This window comes from Salmo trutta, chromosome 35, assembly GCF_901001165.1.
Source record: "Salmo trutta chromosome 35, fSalTru1.1, whole genome shotgun sequence".
NCBI classification, from domain to species: domain Eukaryota; kingdom Metazoa; phylum Chordata; class Actinopteri; order Salmoniformes; family Salmonidae; genus Salmo; species Salmo trutta.
In genome coordinates this window covers 16,161,196-16,181,652 of record NC_042991.1, presented here as the reverse complement: position 1 = coordinate 16,181,652, position 20,457 = coordinate 16,161,196, and the positions used below count along the sequence as shown (strand labels likewise).

Sequence of the window (20,457 nt, the reverse complement as noted above, 5' to 3'; positions counted from 1 at the left end):
TGTTACGTTTAGGTCGCTCAGAGCACTAGAAAACTGAGACTGGCACTACAAATGATAGAGCAGAGTGACAGTGGAAGGAAGGAGTCCGTCCATGTTGTTTGATCTTGGGCATGCTGAGATGCTAACGAAGGGCTGAGACAGACAGGGCAGTCCAGCCGACCGGGGAGGAGGAGGAGGCTGGGGTTTGCCGGGGAGGGTAATGGAAAGAGACTCTTTGAGGAGCCCAAATGTAGCATTTGTTCATCAGGTCAGCTAAGCCTTTGAGGAATTGCCCAAACACAGGCAAAGCTTTCCAGAGTCAAACTTCCCCCTAGCCCCTGCTCTACAAACACAGGACAGGGCAGCTCCTCTCCGGCCTCTGAGGGGAAGGATAGGGGGTGGGAGGATGTCTGTCAAACTCTGGCCTTCGCTAGCTACCTTTTTGGGACGAGGATGTAAAATGTCTCTGGGACCCTCTGATTCCACAGCAGGTAAATCACACAGCACCGGATACAGAGAGGAAAAATCTCGCTGTGAGATCACACACCACTGTCAAAATACTGTCAGAGCGCAAAATGACTGGAATTATGGATAATAAGGTACACACATCCAAAAACAATAACATACAAAAAGTGGCTTTGACTCATGTCAGCATGTCAACGCTAGGAGTTAAGACATGAACAGGAACCTCTCCCAACTTTCAGCGTCATGCATTCTATAACATCACCACCTCAATTTACAATATTGTCTTATTTCAGTGGGGTTTTCAACACAGGTTGTGCAAAAGTAATGCTGGACGTGGGCCCACCGTACTGCGACACGAAATCTACCTTATGGTTCCTCTCCCTCTCACCAGAGCGAGACGTGTCCAAGAACTCTTGGCAGCCCGGCATCGGTCTGGTCTCTGTGCCAACACAAATGGAGTGACTTCATCCTGTGTCATCTCACTCAGCGGCCCAAGGACAAGTGGGCTTTCTGGGGCCGGGACGAAGTGGGGAAGGTGGGGGTGTATTAGCCCCACTAATGGGACTGGTTCTAGGAGGGATGGGGCAGAGTGGAGCGGCTGGCATTTGGACTCTGTCATGCTCCCTACGGAGGGGAGTACAGCAGTGAGACGGGGCTTAGGCCTCCACAGCTGCTCCTCCAGAAAATAAAAATACAAAAATGTGTTGACATTTGAACACAAAGAGCATTTCACGTCTCTCTTTCCCCCCCTCATTCCCTTGTTTTTATTTTTTTTTACACGTAAAGTGCAGGCCCAGTTATTGGATCTGTTCACGGCTAAGTAATAATACTAATATACACCTTAAGGCCAGTACAGAACAGTGCATTAACCTTTCCCGGAGTGAGTGAGTAATGGCCTTCAGCCTTTAGATTTGTTCTGCTCTTGGCAGCTAACCAGCTATAAGTTGTTAAGAGGGTTTTGTAAAGAATGGCAACCAATGTCAAAAGTTGGTCTGAGACTGGTCTAATTAGGCTTTTACGGGCACTCTGCGCACTTTATGATTGGCTATAGGCCCAAGTGGATTTATTTACCATTCTTTCCAAGATAAACAATTTTACACAGGTGAATATCTTAAGTGGTTCCAAATAAAAACCAGTCCAGCCCTGAAGGCACACCGCTTCCCTCTTTATGGCTTCTGATGATCGCTGCCATATGCTAATGGACTAGTGTCGCAAGTTTGATGGAACAAACTTTTAAAATTCTTCCCCTAACAAGCTGAAGAATCCAACAACAGAATGACTGTATACAAGTTAGGCCCATCAAGAAATGATTATAGAATATAGACCATTTTCTCAAATGTTCTCGTGGACCATACTGAACAGCTTCAGAGTTCTCCCTCAATCAGGATGATTTCTGTGGTGAGGGGTGAATTCATGAATGCAAACCAAAGTGTGTGTGTGGAGGGGGGGGGCAAGAGTAGCAGCAGAGAGACATGGGAACGCAGCAGTCACTGACACCAGCAGGCCACATGATAAATGTGAGCTTTAACAAATGTAGACTATAAATACTCACGTGTGTACTCATGACTGTCACACGTACATGTGGCCCTGATGCTGTAGGTGGAGGGTGCTGGGTGTGTTTGGAAAGGGGGGGGGGGGCTCATCTCTAAGTCCCTATCTGTAAAAAATTCAGTAAAAAAAATAAAAGGTCACTCACAAAGAATGACTGTGGGAACTTTTTTCTGACAGCCCATCCACTTAACACAGCATCTGAAACGTTGGTGCCCCGGGACTCAAAACAAATAGTACATCAAAACGGAAACTGATACAGTACCAGGAGCCCAGAAGAAAGAGAGCCTGAGAGCTACAGGCATCTCCTCACAAACTCCCTGTGTTGTGCACAACGCCCCGACCCATCCATCTACTTCACAGCATCAGGGTACGAAGCAAAAATGGACATACTTTTATATACTTCTAGTGTATAGCGGACACCCCTTCAAATGAATGGATTCGGCTATTTCAGCCACACCCGTTGCTGACAGGTGTATAAAAATCCAGCACACAGCCATGCTCCATAGACAAACATTGGCAGTAGAATGGCCTTACTGAAGAACTCAGTGACTTTCAACGTGGCACCGTCATAGTTTGGTGGAGGAGGAATAATGCTCTGGGGCTGTTTTTCATGATTCGGGTGAGGCCAATTAGTTCCAGTGAAGGGAAATCTTAACGCGACAGCATTCAATGACATTTTAGATGATTCTGTGTTTCCAACTTTGTGGCAACAGTTTGGGGAAGGCCCTTTCCTGTTTCAGCATGACAATGCCCCCGTGCACAAAGTAAGGTCCAAACATAAATGGTTTGTTGAGTTCAGTGTGGAAGAACTTGACTGGCCAGCACAGAACCCCGACCTCAACTACATCGAACACCTTTGGGATGAACTTGAACGCCGACTGCGAGCCAGGCCTAATCGCCCAACATCAGTACCCGACCTCACTATTGCTCTTGTGGCTGAATGGAAGCTAGTCCCCGCAGCAATGTTCCAACATCTAATGGAAAGCCTTCCCAGAAGAGTGGAGGCTGTTATAGCAGCGAATGGGGGACCAACTCCATATTAATGCCCATGATTTTGGAATGAGATGTTCGACGAGCAGGTGTCCACACACCTATGGTCATGTAGTGTATGAGGGTATGTTTGTATATGTAAGAGAGCATGCATATGCATACTTATAGGGGTGAAGGTCTGTTTGTCATTTTTCTTTTACGTGAGAAAACAAGCTGTTGTTATTATTATTATTATTAAAAGGGTGGGTACAGCTTTTTGGCATTTCCACCAGCAAAATATAAGATCTTAAAAATGAAAACTGGAAAGCCGTCCAGTTCCTAGTCTTTATTAGACAGCTGTATATGTGCATAAATATTTATAAACAGTGAAATATGGCAGTAAAATGGATGGAGCAGGAAAAACACCCCGCCCAGAGAAAATGGGGCCTTGCTACAGAACCTGGATCAATCTCCAGCCCATTAAAAAAAGTGGGAAATTATTAGTGACAGGCTTATTGAATTACATCATGCTTTGGGTCAACAGGCCTCCCTTAAAGGCATTACAACGAGGGGGCTCTTTTTTCCTTTCACAGGCCTGTGTCATACGTATATACACACACACACACACACACACTCACTCACTCACACACTCTCACACACACACACACACACACACACACTCTCGCAACTACACATCCATAACCAAACACACACGCAAACACACGGAGAATGTTAAGGAACAAGTGAAGGAGAGTGGTTCATAAACCACGGGCTGCCTGGCACAGCCGTGGACCTGGCACAGCCGTGGACCTGGCACAGCCGTGGACCTGCAACCCTTTAGTACTCACTCAGCTACATACTCAGCCCATTAGTCTGCAGCACAACCAACACCGCTTTAACTTGACCAATTAAAACACAACCAATAGAAAGCCAACAGAGACAGATTGCCAGCCTGCTGTTTTCCATATTGATCCTGTTTGTTTGTTTCATTCATTTCCCATTGAAGTGTTGATTCCTTCTCACTCTTATTCATTCTAACCACGACTTATTGTTTGTTTGAAGTGTTGGAAGATTATCGCCAGTGATGACTGGTCTTTGCACTCTATTCCATGATGCGAATACATAATTAACAACTTAACATTAAAGTTATATCATTGGAAAAGACGGTTGCTGGAGGTTTTTTCTAATACCATCTACATCGTGGCAAAATGTCCCTCTTGCTCCCCCCGCACCCCCACCCCACTCTGTGTCAGTGGGAGAAGTGAGCTTCCCCAGTGTTGAGAGGCTCAGTGACCCTGGACTGGGCTCTCTCTGCCGTGGCAGCCGTAATCGTGCCAGCCAGAATGAATCCGGGAGTGGGGGGCCAGGCCCATTCATCCCAGAACACTATGTTTTGTTGAAGCACTTCACACCTTTGGAGGAGTAATTATGGCAGTAAATGACGAGGATTTACGAGTTACAGTAAATCACAGTGTTGATCCCATGCTTCTCTCCCTGGCCAGGGAACAGCCTTCGCACAGTGAGCCCTACGCCGGCCTCCTCCTCTAGGCTGTTAATGTCAGTCACAATGGTGGCGCACGGGAGACAAAACCTGCTTTAAGGCCTTTCCAATGGAACCCGGCAGAGGCCTTTAGACTGCAGAACCCCTTTTTCATTGTGTGGGCATTAAGTGAGATGTAGTACTGTACAAAGGTTTACAAGCAACTAATCTAATGTAGGATAGAAGAGGGAGTGCGGGGGAGGGGGTAATGAGAAAGGAAATTCAGAGCGTGTCTAAAGGAAGGCTGGTAACTTGGCTTGTAAAAAAGACAAACACACACACACACACACACACACGTCAGTGTTAGAGTGTCAAAGAGGGGGGTAAAAGAACGGAAGAAAATGTGTGCCATAATGGAGTTGAAGTAGTTTTCCAAACAGAGGAGAGAGTGCGCTGACAGAAAGGATGTCTGATCACTTCAACAGTGTGAAGGATCTTAAATATACACTACCATTCAAAAGTTCAGCGTCACTAAGAAATGTCCTTGTTTTTTAAAGAAAAGCACCTTATTTGTCCATTAAAATAACATCAAATTGATCAGAAATACAGTGTTGACATGGTTAATGTTGTAAATGACTATTGTAGCAGGAAACGGCACATTTTTTATGGAATATCTACATAGGCGTACAGAGGCCCATTATCAGCAACCATCACTCCTGTGTTCCAATGGCACATTGTGTTAGCTAATCCAAGTTTATCATTTTAAAAGGCTAATTGATCATTAGAAAACCCTTTTGCAATCATGTTAGCACAGCTGAAAACTGTTGTTCTGATTAAAGAAGAAATCAAACTGGCCTTCTTTAGACTAGTTGAGTATCTGGAGCATCAGCATTTGTGGGTTCGATTACAGGCTGCAAATGGCCAGAAACAAAGAACTTTCTTCTGAAACTCTTCAGTCTATTCTTGTTCTGAAAAATGAAGGCTATTCCATGCGAGAAATTGCCAAGAAAGTGAAGATCTCGCACATTGCTGTGTACTACTCCATTCACAGAACAGCGCAAACTGGCTCTAACCAGAATAGAAAGTGTGGGAGGCCCCGGTGCACAACTGAGCAAGAGGACAAGTACATTAGTGTGTCTAGTTTGAGAAACAGATGCCTCACAAGTCCTTAAATGGCAGCTTCATTAAATAGTACCCGCAAAACACCAATCTCAACATCAACAGTGAAGAGGCGACTCCGGGATGCTGGCCTTCTAGGCAGAGTTCCTCTGTCCAGTGTCTGTGTTCTTTTGCCCATCTTCATCTTTTCTTCAGATATGGCTTTTTCTTTGCAACTCTAGACACTCTAATTTCTAAGTGACCCCAAATCTTTGAAGGGTAGTGTATATTTAGATAAAAAGTATCCTTAGTGGCTGATCTGGGTTCTAGTGAAAAACCCGCCCTAGAAATGAGACTTCAGCATGAGAGATTCCTTTCCCCCTAAAAACCCCTCCTCCAGATTTAGCAAACTAGCCAACTAGTTCCCCCTCTGCCAAATGTCCCTTTAGCCATGAGTTCTGATGAAAGTCTCATTCTCTCCCTGGGCGAGCCATTGTTGTGCGGCCTGCTAAATATTTACTCTTCCCAGCTTTCTGAGAGAAGGGATGAGGAGAGGGTCCCTTTGTACAGGAGGGGTCAGAGACACAGAGCTGGTCCTTCCTGGCACCAGACACCAGGATCAGGCATCCTCTACTATCAATTACCCCATTTAAACCAGAGGCACAGGCTCTCTGGGAGAGAGACTAGGAGAGGGGAACCCCTTTGAGAGCTGTTTACATGGGACTACCAGCGGAACTGCCACCACAATAGACCGAAGATGAGCCAAAACAACAGCCAAAATTAACTACAGGGCAGAGTATTGCCTCTAGTTATGAATAGCCTACATCGGGCCTTTGGTGAAACCTTTCTGGCAGCAAGGAACCCAACTCCTCTAATTTGCCATTGATAATCAATAAGGGAAATGAAAACTCCAATCAGTGACCAACCAGGAGTTAGGGCCTCCGTTACTGAATACAAATACAATCATTTGCATAATGATTGCATAAGGACATGTACATGTTTCTATTGCAATTGAATATAATCTCCTGGCTATTAAAATGTCACAAACTATACCTGCCTATGGTCAAGTCAGTTGAGGTGTCAAACCCAGATGGTTTGCTGCTCAGAATGGCGCTATAAATCAGTAGTGACTGAGCATTAGGTAAAATAATCTCCTGCTAGGGTTGAATCATTCATGAGGCGGGTATAAATGTAGAATATTCATTTGATCACCCTGTTGCTGCCGGAAATGTCCCATCCCATGTCTTGTCCCATCGCTGCAACTCCCTTACGGACTTGGGAGAGGCGAAGGTCGAGAGCCATGCGTCCCCCGAAACACGACCCTGCCGAGCCGCACTGCTTCTTGACACTCACTGCTTCTTGACACACTGCTCACTTAACCCAGAAGCCAGCCACACCAATGTGTCAGAGGAAACAATGTCAGCTTCCAGGCGCCCGGCCCGCCACAAGGAGTCGCTAGAGCGCGATGGGACAAGGAAATCCCGACAGGCCAAACCATCCCCTAACCCGGGCGACGCTCAGCCAACTGTGCGCCGCCTCATGGGTCTCCCGGTCACGGACGGCTGTGACACAGTCTGGGATCGAACCCATTGCTGTAGTGACTCCTCAAGCACTGCGATGCAGTGCCTTAGACCGCTGCGCCACTCGGGAGGCGTATTCAAGGTTTTAAAGGGCTTCTAAAGTTTGTCATTTAAAATGTCAGACTTGATTTCCCCAAACTAAAAATGTATCAACTCCTACAAAAATGGCCATTAATTACAATCCACACAATAATTCACATTTCCTGTTGCTGCAGGATTATTTTCCTGCTGTGAGAAACTGATCAAATTAAAATCCTACACCTGTATTCTTTGTGGATTTCAATGTGTCAAAGCAGAGAGGAGCTTTCTCAATACATTAATCTACAAGTGCATTGAGGAAAGTGTATCAAAATCGACAGATAATAAACTTTAAGTAGCCTAATACAACATTTTCCTCCAAAGCTGCCACAAATGAGCACTAACAAACTGCTCATCCCTCAGGTCGTTGCCAAAAGGATTCTTCATCACTGGCCACAAAAGTGCTTGAGGGCTTAGTACTGTAGATAAACATTTCAACCCCTTCATTAAGGTAATAAACCAGTGTATTACCTGAGGCTTTAGATGATGGAGCAGTTTACAATGCTAAATGATCAAAGCCGTTCCTCGCTGAGACTGCTGGCTTGCCAGAATGTTGCACTTTATAATCAGTGCCTCTCTTCACAGTCAGACGAGACGGTCAACACAGCTGCTAGATTCCCTCGCAGGCGGCAGTCATATTTTGACTCGGCGAGCTGCACCGCAACCCCCACCTACGTACAGCCCCAACTCCTTACCCCCCACCCAGTCCCCTCCAGTTTTGTCTTATGTGGACCTTATTAAGAGCAGAATCATTGCAGCTGTGCAGGAAAGGTGTAAAGCATGCAGCTTTGCTCTGAATCAACACCAGACTCTGACATTACAAAACAAGCCAACAAAGCAGACCCAGCTGCTCCATTCTGTTCCTCTCCACATTTCATACATGCACAGTCAGATATTGGACCTCAACGCACACACTGGCACCCACGCACAAGCACAAAAACATACACCTGTTCATTTATCGGATTGATTTTTATGCAACAAAGCGACAGTCAAAGAGAAGAAAAGTGGTCAGTCTGGTCTTCAACTTGACTTTAGGAACACCTTGCAAAATGTAACAGTTGTCGTCTTTTTGACATGGCTCTGTGTGTGTGTGTGTGCGTGTGCGTGTGCGTGTGTGCATCAAAGTCAGTTTCAGTAGGGGAGCCTGCGTGAGCTGTAGGTAAACAGATTCACCTTGTGCTTCTCACTGACCCAGTTGTAGCAAGAGCAGAAGAAAAAAAAAACAGTGTTTGACTTATACTGAGAGCCTGTGTGGGCCCGCCAAGCAGAGAGGAATGGGAAAGGGGGAGAGGGTATGATAGAAAACAGAGTGTATTCACTGTGAAAAATATACTCAGAGTTTGATTACATGAAAGTTGCAATCATTATAGTCCAACAGCTCTTTGAAGACAAAGTACTGGTAACTATTAGTAAAAAAAAATATATATATATATATAAATTAAATATCAAGAAAAAAGTACTGGATATGTACTTGGTTGTGAGGAATTAGGCCTATATCTTGTTTATCAGTCAAATCTGTGTGGTGTTGCAAAGTAAATTGTTATGCTTCTTGTATAAGAAGAAAGAGAAAACTAGGTAAAATACTTACCAGGGGAGAAATATTGTCCAACGTAGTGATGCTGTTCATGCGTTCAGATTGGAAAGGGATTCACAATGGGGTAAGCTGTAAGAGAGACAAATAAACTAACTTAACAACAAAATAACTATTTTTTTTCCTTTGGGAAAAGTGAGGGTCTTGAAGCAAACCTTGATGGAAGTTTCACTCTGGCAATCTCATCATGCTGAAGAGTTGCTGGCTCTCTATGGTGATATAATGTACCTTTTGAACTTGATGACACGGCATGTTTTATGACTCCCCAAGCACAGCCAGCCCTGAGCCAGTGTATGCAGCAGACTTTATAAAGAAGAACAACCAGTAAACATGCTTGAACTTCAGTCTCAAATAGGCTACCTTTCCAACAAAAACAAAATAAAACCTACAACGACAATTAGGCTACTCCGAAAAATGGTGCTAGTAAACAGCTTCATCAGTTTTTAATAGGCCCCAAAAATCTCTCCTCCTCAAAAGAAAAGGAGAACTCCACACAGAAAATATCTACAAATACTGATTCCAAACATCTCCCAACTCGCAGGCCTGGAAAACAAAAAGTTAGGAAAATCATTTTAATTGGGGGAGAAGGGGAAAGGAGAAAGTGACATGTTTCCTGTGAGTTTCAAAAGAGCCTCTCCTCGGGAGGCTCTCAAGCTAATGGCTGCTCCCTGCTCAACCACCTTGACCCCCGAGAGGAAGGGTCACAGCAGCCCTGCTGCTCTTGCCCCATTAATAAGGTCACAGAAGGTCACTGTGAAAATTAGACACCGTCAGCAAGCAGGGCTGTGGAGCCTTTTTCAAAACAGCCAGGCCCAATGGCCAGCTTCCCAACAGCACAACGCTCCACCAAGAGGGGTTTGGTGGTAGGAAGGGGGGAGAAGAAGACCGGGAGATATTCCTCCCCTTCCCAAGACAACAACTACTATGTGACCGGGAAGGAGAAGTCCTGGTGCCACCGACTGAACAGACTGCTATTGAAAGCCAACATATGGTCCACATCACCAATTACCAAGGTGTGCGGAGATAGCCACATGAAGATGAAGAGAAAAGCAGCCAGTGATGGAGAAAAATGTGGACGGATGAGAGTTTTTTGGTAAATTGGTATAACAGCTTTAGGTCACAGGGATATTACCGTAATGGACAGAAATGGGTTTGTAGTCTTCAAGATCTTCAGATCATTAATTCACCCAGCAAGCTTCAGTAAAAATTGTAGAACTGGTTAATCAATCAAAGCTCCTGAACTTCTCTCTGACATAGGCCTAGGTCTCCATTCACCACAACATGACGCAAGCTTGAATTCCATAATCCAATTGAGTTGTTCAACATGACTTTTTTATAGAGAGCACTTACATATTCTAGTAGGGGGGGTCTATACATTATTTTTGATATGTCATATCGTTTTGACAATATCGCAGTTACATTTTTGTGCTAGTTGGCTGTATCTGCACCAATATTCCTGTATTTTTCCTTCATAGCTTGTTCTCCATCTTCTTTATAAATAATGAGCCAACATGTTTTCATTTTCAGCACTTTTACTTCCAAGACTGATCAAAACCTTTTTCTCATGGCTCTCTTGTCCCTCTGCAGCAGACAGGTGAGCAATATGTTTGGAACGTCAAATTGCAATATAATCACAGTATTGAATCACAATACATATAGAATCGCGAGTATCGCAATACATATCGTATCGGCACCTAAGTATTGTGATACTGTCATATCGTGAGGCTCTCGGCAATTCCCAGCCCTGCTATGAAGCCTGCATGTTCCATGCATGTTACCATTTACAACACACATACCATATGGTCTGTATTAGGAGGAGGGGTAAGGAACATCATTAGCATTTGACAAGGAAATAAATCTAGCTTTACATCACAAAAAGACAAGCCAAGGTACTAACAAACACACTAGTCTGCCGAACAACTGAGATTGTCACTTTTTTAAGGATAGTAAGAAAACGTGCATTTTCTTTACAATTCCAGTAGAATAGCAACAGTTGGTTCTTGCGGCGACACTAATAAACAATACATTTCCCTCTGGATTAGAGTTGGTCTCTGTTGTTGTACAAAAATGTGTCTGTAAGATCTTTGAGGGGAAAACCCTTCCATACTAATTTAGATGAAGTCCTAAACACAGGCCCAATTAATTGACATACATCCTGCTCAGAAATGATTTTAATCTCCCCCTGCCTTGCCATTGGACGGCAGATTCCCAGCATGGTGTTAGCCAATTACTCCAATGAGGTTTGGCTTGAGTCACAGTCACCACTAATTTCCAAAGGAGTCACTCTAATTTATCAGGCAAGTTCAAAACCATGAAATCTCCTGTATACGAAATTTCTTCTGAGAAGATGCATTTGAGTTTGATGGATATTATTCTCTGAAGATTATTTAAATAATGAAAAATGGACATTAAGACAACTAGTGTTCTTCACACTTGAGCTCAGTTCGAGGAAATCATCCTCCTAAAGGGATAATCCACCCCCAAACCACTAATTTCTATGATTAAACAGTGTTAAATAACACTAATATGCGAAAACAATATTTTTTGTGAACAAAGGTTTCATTTTGTTGTTAATAACAAAGTTGGTAGCAATGTGAAAATTGTTGTGGAAATCTGTTGCAGCTCAAGTCGACTACAAAACCCACAATGAAATGCTCTCAGTCTGGGCTGGCTAAGTAGCGAGCTAGCTATACAGCAAACGTAGCTACACACAATAATACCAAAGTCAATATCAGCATATGAAGTAGCTAGCTGTAAAATCGCCTAAACAAACTACACTATCAATTTAGGAGTCTAACTCTCTGAGTTCAATTTGCAGTTCGGCTATGCCCAGAGCGAGAACAGAGTACATTGCTACAGCAACGACAGCCCTTTCCCATGTTTCCCACAAACACACAGGGAGCAGTGCGAGATGGTACTTGAAGGAGAAACTGAGTTGAATAATTTGTTACACTGTTTAGAACAGCACATCTAAGAAAACTATAAAACTTTCATGACGATATATAACGAACCAAAAAATTCAAAAGCCACAAAAAGCTTATCTCTCCAATTTTGTGCACAAATTTGTTTACATCCCTATTAGTGAGCATTTCTCCTTTGCCAAGACAATCCATTAACCTGACAGGTGTAGCATATCAAGAAGCTGATTAAACACCATGATCATTAAACAGGTGCACCATGTGCTGGAGACAAAAGGCAACTCTAAAATGTACAGTTGTTTCACACAACACAATGCCAGAGAAGTCTCAAGTTTTGGTCAGTATTGGGAAAGTATCCGGACCCATTGACTTTTTCCACATTTTGTTACGTTACAGCCTTATTCTAAAATTGATTAAATAGTTTTTTCCTCATCAATCTACACACAGTACCCCATAATGACAAAGCAAAAACAGGTTTTTTGATTTTTTTTCAAACGTATAAAAAAATGTAAAACAGAAAGATCCCATTTATATACAGTTGAAGTCGGAAGTTTCCATAAACCTTAGCCAAATACATTTAAACTCAGTTTAATTCCTGACATTTAATCCTAGTAGTAGTAAAAATTCCGTCTTAGGTCAGTTAGGATCACCACCTTATTTTAAGAATATGAAATGTCAGAATAATAGTAGAGAGAATTATTTATTTCAGCTTTTATTTCTTTCATCACATTCCCAGTGGGTCAGAAGTTTACATACACTCAATTAGCATTTGCTAGCATTGCCTTAAAATAGCTTAACTTGGGTCAAACGTTTCTGGTAGCCTTCCACAAGCTTCCCACAATAAGTTGGGTGAATTTTGGCCCATTCCTCCTGACACATCTGATGTAACTGAGTCAGGTTTATAGGCCTCCTTGCTCGCACACGCTTTTTCAGTTCTGCCCAAACATTTTCTACGGGACTGAGGTCAGGGCTTTGTGATGGCCACTCCAATACCTTGACTTTGTTGTCTTTAAGCCATTTTGCCATAACTTTGGAAGTATGCTTGGGGTCATTGTCCATTTGGAAGACCCATTGGCAACCAAGCTTAACTTCCTGACTGATGTCTTGAGATGTTGCTTCAATATATCCACATAATGTTCCTCCCTCATGAAGTGCACCAGTCCCTCCTGCAGCAAAGCACCCCCACAACATGATGCTGCCACCCCCGTGCTTCACGGTTGGGATGGTGTTCTTCGGCTTGCAAGCCTCCCCCTTTTTCATCCAAACATAACGATGGTCATTATTGCCAAACAATTATATTTTGGTTTCATCAGACCAGAGGACATTTCTCCAATAAGTACGATCTTTGTCCCCATGTGCAGTTGCAAACCGTAGTCTGGCTTTTTTATGACGGTTTTGGAGCAGTGGCTTCTTCCTTGCTGAGCGGCCTTTCAGGTTATGTCGATATAGGACTTGTTTTACTGTGGATATAGATACTTTTGAACCGTTTCCTCCAGCATCTTCACAAGGTCCTTTGCTGTTGTTCTGCGTTTTTCGCACCAAAGTACGTTCATCTCTAGGAGACAGAACGCGTCTCCTTCCTGAGCGGTATGATGGCTGCGTGGGCCCATGGTGTTTATACTTGCGCACTATCGTTTGTACAGATGAACGTGGTACCTTCAGGCATTTGGAAATTGCTCCCAAGGATGAACCAGACTTGTGGAGGTCTACAATTTCTTTTGATTTTCTCATGATGTCAAGCAAAGAGGCACTGAGTTTGAAGGTAGGCCTTGAAATACATCCACAGGTACACCTCCAATTGACTCAAATTATGTTAATTAGCCTATCAGAAGCTTCTAAAGCCATGACATCATTTTAGGGAATTTTCCAAGCTGTTTAAAAGGCACGGTCAAGATAGTGTATCTAAACTTCTGACCCACTGGAATTATGATACAGTGAATTATAAATGAAATAATCTGTCTGTAAACAATTGTTGGAAAAATTGCTTGTGTCATGCACAAAGTAGATGTCCTAACGGACTTGCCAAAAATATAGTTTGTTAACAAGAAATTTATGGAGTGGTTGAAAAACGAGTTTTAATGACTCCAACCTAAGTGTATGCATGTAAACTTCCGACTTCAACTGTAGGTATTCAGACACTTTACGCCGTACTTTGTTGAAGCACCGTTGGCAGCAATTACAGCCTCGAGTCTTCTTGGGTATGACGCTACAAGCTTGGCACACCTGTATCTGGGGAGTTTCTCCCATTCTTCTCTGCAAATCCTCTCAAGCTCTGTCAGGTTGCATGGGGAGCGCTACTGCACAGCTATTTTCAGGTCTCGGAGCTCTACGGATAAGTCCTTTGACCACATGGCTTGGTTTTTGCTCTGACATGCACTGTCAACTGTGGGACTTTATATAAACAGGTGTGTGCCTTTACAAATCATGTCCAATCAATTGAATTTACCACAAGTGGACTCGAATCAAGTTGTGGAAACATCAAGAATGATCATTGGAAACAGGATGCACCTGATCTCAATTTCGAGTCTAATAAGGGTCTGAATACTTATGTAAATAAGGTATTTTGTAAATACCCCATAATAACAAAGCGAAATCAGGTTTTGTGTATAGATTTGAGGATTTCTTTTATTTAATCAATTTTAGAATAAGGCTGTAACGTAACAAAATGTGGAAAAAGTCAAGGGGTCTGAATACTTTCTGAATGCACAGTAAATGGATGGATGTGTTATATACAAGTATGCCCATACTATCTATTGGCTAATTTGGCGATCTGGGGTGCAGGCAATTGTTTTGAAAGCATTTTGAAATAAGAGTGTGTAATCCCCGATCTCCAGCGAGGAGAACCATGTAGCTATGACGTGTCCTACACAATTTCCTGATTTCACAGATGGACCACTTCGAAGTTAAATCCTGGGAAAATGTGTATTTTACCCACTGATAGAACAAGCTTTCATCAAATTGACAGTTTCATGATATTTATTTCTGGGGGTGGATTATCCCTTTAAGCTGAGCAAGAAAGCCTGTTGATTTAGCAACAAAACCATGGCCCAAAGTATTTACTTTTGCGATGACAACACAAGGGCAGGAATTCGGGCAGTGCCTGTGTATCACAGGGTCATTTCCTTTGAGTGAAGAGCATCCTCAGACACCAGTGTGTCTCTTTTATTCCCGTGCCTCAGGGTCTGATAGGATCCTCTGGCCATGTTTAACACAGGCATTCCTCCGTCGCATTCACACACACATCCCAGGGCCGCATTTCTCAACCATTGCCTTGGCAACAAAATCCTAAGAGGAAAGAAGATAGAAAAATAACAAATGACCAGTTTGCTGAAGGAGAGAGAAGGGGGGGCACTCTTCAGCAGGACTTCAAAACAAGCAATGACATGAGAAAACTGTTCCCTTCTGAATCATAAGCGTTGCTTTACATTGGAGTTTCCAATGGTCTGAATAGATTTCAAAGATAAAGAACCCTTTGTTTTTAGTTTGAAGAAGCTTCAGTATTTGGTCTCTTCCACCACTGAGTTAAGGTAGGCCTATATAAACTCACGAAAGCCTTTGTGGAAGAGGTGGACTACTTTTGAGGAAATGGTTATTCCATTTTTGCTTTTAAAAAGCATTCTACCATTTTGTTTTACATCTGAGAAATTAGTCATAGCCATTTGGATTCCTGCTGGCTTACTGTCTTATTCTATTCAACATAAACGTCTCTCCCAATTGTACTGGATCAAAAGTTAAAACGATGTTCCTTTCAAGTTGAAAAAACTTCAAAAGCCAAAGCACCCTCTATAGGTTCAACTAAACTGAGCAAAAACCAGGCAGGCAGCCTTGAGAGAATGTCTCCTATACAATTACATGTATTAATTAAGTTTATTTGGAACTGTGACAATGTACAGCAAAACATAAGTCTCATTAGTGAGAAGTGATGCACTGCACCAGATTTAGTTTACAGCTAATTTACATCTGCAGTCCCCGATCTACGTCAAGAATTACTCTAGCACTTTGCTTCCTCCTTGCCATTCGCTGATCTTTTCACTGAGTATGCCATGCTGCGAATTTACATGCAAGTTAAACTCAATAAGTACAACAACAAAAAACATGAAAAGAGCACTTAAGATGCATTTTCCTAAAGTGCTTAACAGCTAAGGACAGGGAGAAAACGCAAAGCCCAGGAAGCAGATTAGCAACCGCTGCCCTTCCTGGAGCGGCGCCAAGAAGCATCTCTCCGCTGTGTCTTATTTCAACTGTTCGATTTCATGCTAGATATGTAAATTGCTTCTGAAAGTCACACTGTACACCATATGGGACTGGGTTTTAGGACAGGAAGAAATACGTAGGGATCGGATGACATGGGGATATCAACATGGGAAATCTGCAGTGATGAAAGCGCAGAACGAACAGAAAAAAGCAAAAAAAGGCAACACCAAAGCCAAAATAGACTGAGGTAATCCTTTCTAAACAAATCAAATAATGTCTGGCTGAAAAAAGACCGTGTGGGATGCCTTTTGGACCAAAATCAGCCCTAAACCATAACATCCAAGCCTCAATATTGAATCTGTGAACTACTTAAATACCTTAAGACCAAAACCCAAACCAATATTTTAGATTTTAGTAATTTAGCAGTCACTCTTATCCAGAGTGACTTACAGTTAGTGCATTCATTTTAAGATACCTAGGTAGGACTACCACTTATCACAGCGAGTCATAGTAAGTACATTTTTCCTCAGAGCTAGTAAGAAGGAAAACCACACACACACACACACACACACACACACACACACACACACACACACACACACACACACACACACACACACACACACACACACACACACACACACACACACACACACACACACACACAACCTTCATTCCATAGTGGGCGGAATAGCCATTAGCAAAATATGGATTATCTGTAAAGATGGACATGAATGGTGAGAGACAAACAAATATTGGGAATGACTACTATATCATTATCAGGTGCCATCATTTTTCACAGGAATTCTGAAGAAAGGTTAGCCTTGACGAGGAGCCATCCTGTTAGATTTAAGTTTAATATCAAACATTTGAGTGACTGATTCCCAGTTATCCACCTACAACACATTCCCTTATCTGCATTTTCTCACACTGCAAGCCCCTCCAAAAACGCCTCCATATATTAATTTGCAGCGAAATGACAAATAAGTGTCAGTACGCGTCCGCTGACAAGGAGCAACCCTGCAGCTGTTCCTGTGCATACTGTTGGTGTTTGTGTTCCCAGGAGATGCAGACAAAGCACTTCCAGGTCGTCCTCTAACCTGCCTTCTCATTAGAGGTCAGCATATTTAAACACAACAATGACCTGCCGCTCCGAGAGACTTCGGGGGCTAAGACGCTCAGCCAGAGCCAGTTTGACCAAATGTTCTCAATCTGTCCCATCCTTCACTGCTCACTTTCATTTACTGTGGTCGTCCATCGTAAGTTGGCCTAAGACGTCCTACCCCCGTCGCCCACTCTATTATGAATCCTCCCTCCCAAGGCACTTAAATGGCAAGTAATCACACATAAATTCCAAATAAGTGCCCAAGATAGATTTAGGGCGCTTGGAGGGTTTTGTCCGAAGCTATTTCTAAGGTAAACAATTAGGCTGGCAGAGGTCTGGGTATAAAGATGGCAGTGCCATTGGCTGGCAGGGAAGGCAGGCTCATTAACCCAGCAAGCCTCTGTTGTGTTCACCCAAACCAGTCCAAAAGATGTGATCGGGTGGAAACTCGGGGGAGCAATACAATTCCTCGGATAAGATGGCCGAATAATGACTTCCTGCATTTAAAGCGAAAATAATACACAAAAGCAACATGCACAATGCACAATGCTGCGAAACAGCGTTTTATTGAGGCCTCTAATACCAGGAATATACTGTAATCTGTTTTTAGGGTTATGGAGACGTAGAGGGGAAGTCAACATCTGGTTCTCGTAGTCCACGCCTCTGGCATGACAGTCTCTCTGACTCAATCAAGGAGAGGAACCATTTGGCAACGCTCTGAGGCCCAAAAACACACCCCTCGTCTGCCTGTCTGTCCGCTCCTCTTCCTCTCCTTCAGGGTCATGTGAAAACTCCCAATTAACAGGAAACAGAAACACACGTGGTTGGACGTGAACTTGGAATATGCAAAACACCAGGGCTGTTAACAAGTGCCATGTTGAAATGTGATAGACTGCGTCAGCAGGTCGTAAAACCCTCTCAAGATCAATGTAATTATGAAAGCTTACACAGACTTTCCGGATAAGCGGAAGGAGAGGGTTGTGCTTTCTACCAAACAAGTGGAAGGTCTCCCCACCTGCCTTCCATTCCATCAGCTACAACAATCGTGAGTAAAAAACGTCCAAAACACCTGGAGGAGGGTGTCAACAAACACCCCTCATTCCAGGCCAAAGTGATGCACCCCATAAATCCTTTTGATTAGCTACAGTAGCACGGCTAAGTGCCACTTAAATCAAAACAAAAAAAGGGGAAGTCGCTCTGACCTTGAGCTTTGGAAGTGTAATTTAACTGATCGTTACAAAAACAAAGCTGGTTGTGTTTCTGGACGAAGAGAGGGATGGAAAGAGGCGGCCGGGAGGGACGAAATTGAAAGCATGCATGCATTTTTTTTTTTACAAAAATGTTTGAAGCCACCATAATGAAAATGGGGAGAGATGTTTTAGAATATTCTTTGCTTTTTTTGAAAAAATAACAGGAAGTTCATGTTTCCAAGTGAAAAATAACAGATTAAATGAACCAGAAGGGTTTTGAACAGATTAACCAGCGATGGATGTGTGACCTGTGAGAAGTTTGTCAAACAAAGAATTATAGAGTACAATAGGAAAATATTCCTTTTAGAAGTGTGCTCTAAAATAAACTTGAAATAAAATGATTTGCACATATATTCCATCATTGTCTTCAACAGTATGATCAATGAAAATATCACAACAGCCATAAAAAAGAATGTGATTTCCCATCTAATGGCAACCAGTGGGTTCACCGTCTCCAGGGGTCCATCAAATCCCTGTGTTTACAGTACAGGAGGTATGACATGACTCAGGGGCAAGCTTGGGTGCAAGTAGACAACTGACAAAGACCAGTCTCCCATTCTAACGGATGAGGGGGCTGCCTGGTAGCATGCCATGTCCAGAAAAACACAGGAGACTCTGGAGCTCAGGTCTGGGAGAAAGCTAGCAGCTCCTTCAATACTTTACACTCCACAATCAGTGGCCTGGCCTGCTGTAAGAACTGCTGCAGATGGCTACAAGGTTCCACAATAGTCTAATGAGAACACATGCCGTGCCAAAGGTGGGGTGATAACCTGGAGGAGCCTGCGTCAAGGGCACCAACAGGGAAGTCAGTCAGCATTAATCCCGCCACTCCCTCTAGCCGGAACCTTGAAGAAGTGCCCTTGACTCCTGGGGTGTTTCCGTGAGAGGGCTCACGTCCGCTCTGACAGCCAGGGACGATCAAGAACAGCATCAGTGTAAGGGTGAAGTAAGACTACCACCTCCTTGCCAAGTGTGTGTGTGTGTGTGTGTGTGTGTGTCAGTAAAAAGCTGGCTGGCCATAAGAGCTCCTCTGAAAAGCTTTTGTTTTTGAAAGAGGGAAAAAAAGAGACTGTACTCGTCTCTGACAAAAAGAGGTCATGAGCCAAATAAAAATAAAAAAAAGCCAAATAAAATGACATATTGGACGAAATGTTGGGAAACTATGAGGAAATGTGCCTTTCTTCACTGTTATCACTTACGTAGACCAGGGTGGACTGAGGAGAGTAAGGGGGGAAATAAAGTCAAGCTAAAGTCAAGGCCAAAAGGCATCGTTCCATCAGGTTACCATTAAAACAACAATTTCACCTTATTGTACGATTCAAATTCTGATAACTGGAGGAAGAAGAGGAGGAGGAGTAGGAGGAATATTGCCTTCATTTAACAGGGTGCCCAATTGAGAACACATTCTCTTTTATGGTAATGACCTGTCCAGGATACAGGGTACAAAAAAAACACAGGAGACTCCATCTCTGGAGCTCAGGTCTGGGAGAAAGCTAGCAGCTCCTTCAATACTTTACACTCCACAATCAGGGCCCAGACAGACCATATAAATGGGGATTGAAGAGCTGCCAGTGCTACAGAGAATCCCATTAGTAAACACTCTGACACAAGGCCTTGACTGTGGCTTAAACAGAGCCCCTCTTTAACCAAGAAAACTACCCTACAGCCGGCCCTGGGCAACATCAAGTCAGCCACTTTACTGAGCGAGGCTGAGCTGCCATTTCACTAGGAATCCATAACAAAATGAGCATCAGTTTAAAACGGGAGTGTAGCACTTACTATATTTCTCAATGCCAGAAACGCATGTTATAGTAACTCAGAGCAAAACTCTTAAATACATTGTTATAATATTAGCATGTTGTTCTAAAAGCTGGGTTTGAGGTTCTCCAAAATCCCACAACGCTCCACTGTCAGCGTCACACGATGAATGACAAACTTCGTAAAAAGTAGGATACATTTGTGAGAATGAGGGGGGCGAATTGGGCGTCCACTTGTCAAGCCACAGGACCCATTTCATCCCTGAGAACTTCCACGGCTATCAACAGTGGAAGGAGGGCTTTAGGTAGAAGTTGCTTCTCAAAGTGGATGCAACACGCAACAATTTCAAAGATTTTACTGAGTTACAGTTCATATAAGCAAATCAGTCAATTTAAATAAATCAATTAGGCCCTAATCTACGGATTTCACATGACTGGGAAT

At 43.2% G+C, this 20,457-nt stretch overlaps 1 protein-coding gene across 1 annotated transcript in view; it reads right to left on the bottom strand.

The window, feature by feature from the left end:
* The window catches only part of LOC115174709 (protein dispatched homolog 1-like), a 77,771-nt gene that overhangs the window by 43,393 nt on the left and 13,921 nt on the right, over nucleotides 1-20,457 (bottom strand). Inside the window, exon 2 of the mRNA XM_029733504.1 lies at nucleotides 8,789-8,863. The gene's annotated coding sequence lies outside the window, so the exon portion shown is untranslated. The remainder of the gene's footprint in view (nucleotides 1-8,788; nucleotides 8,864-20,457) is intronic.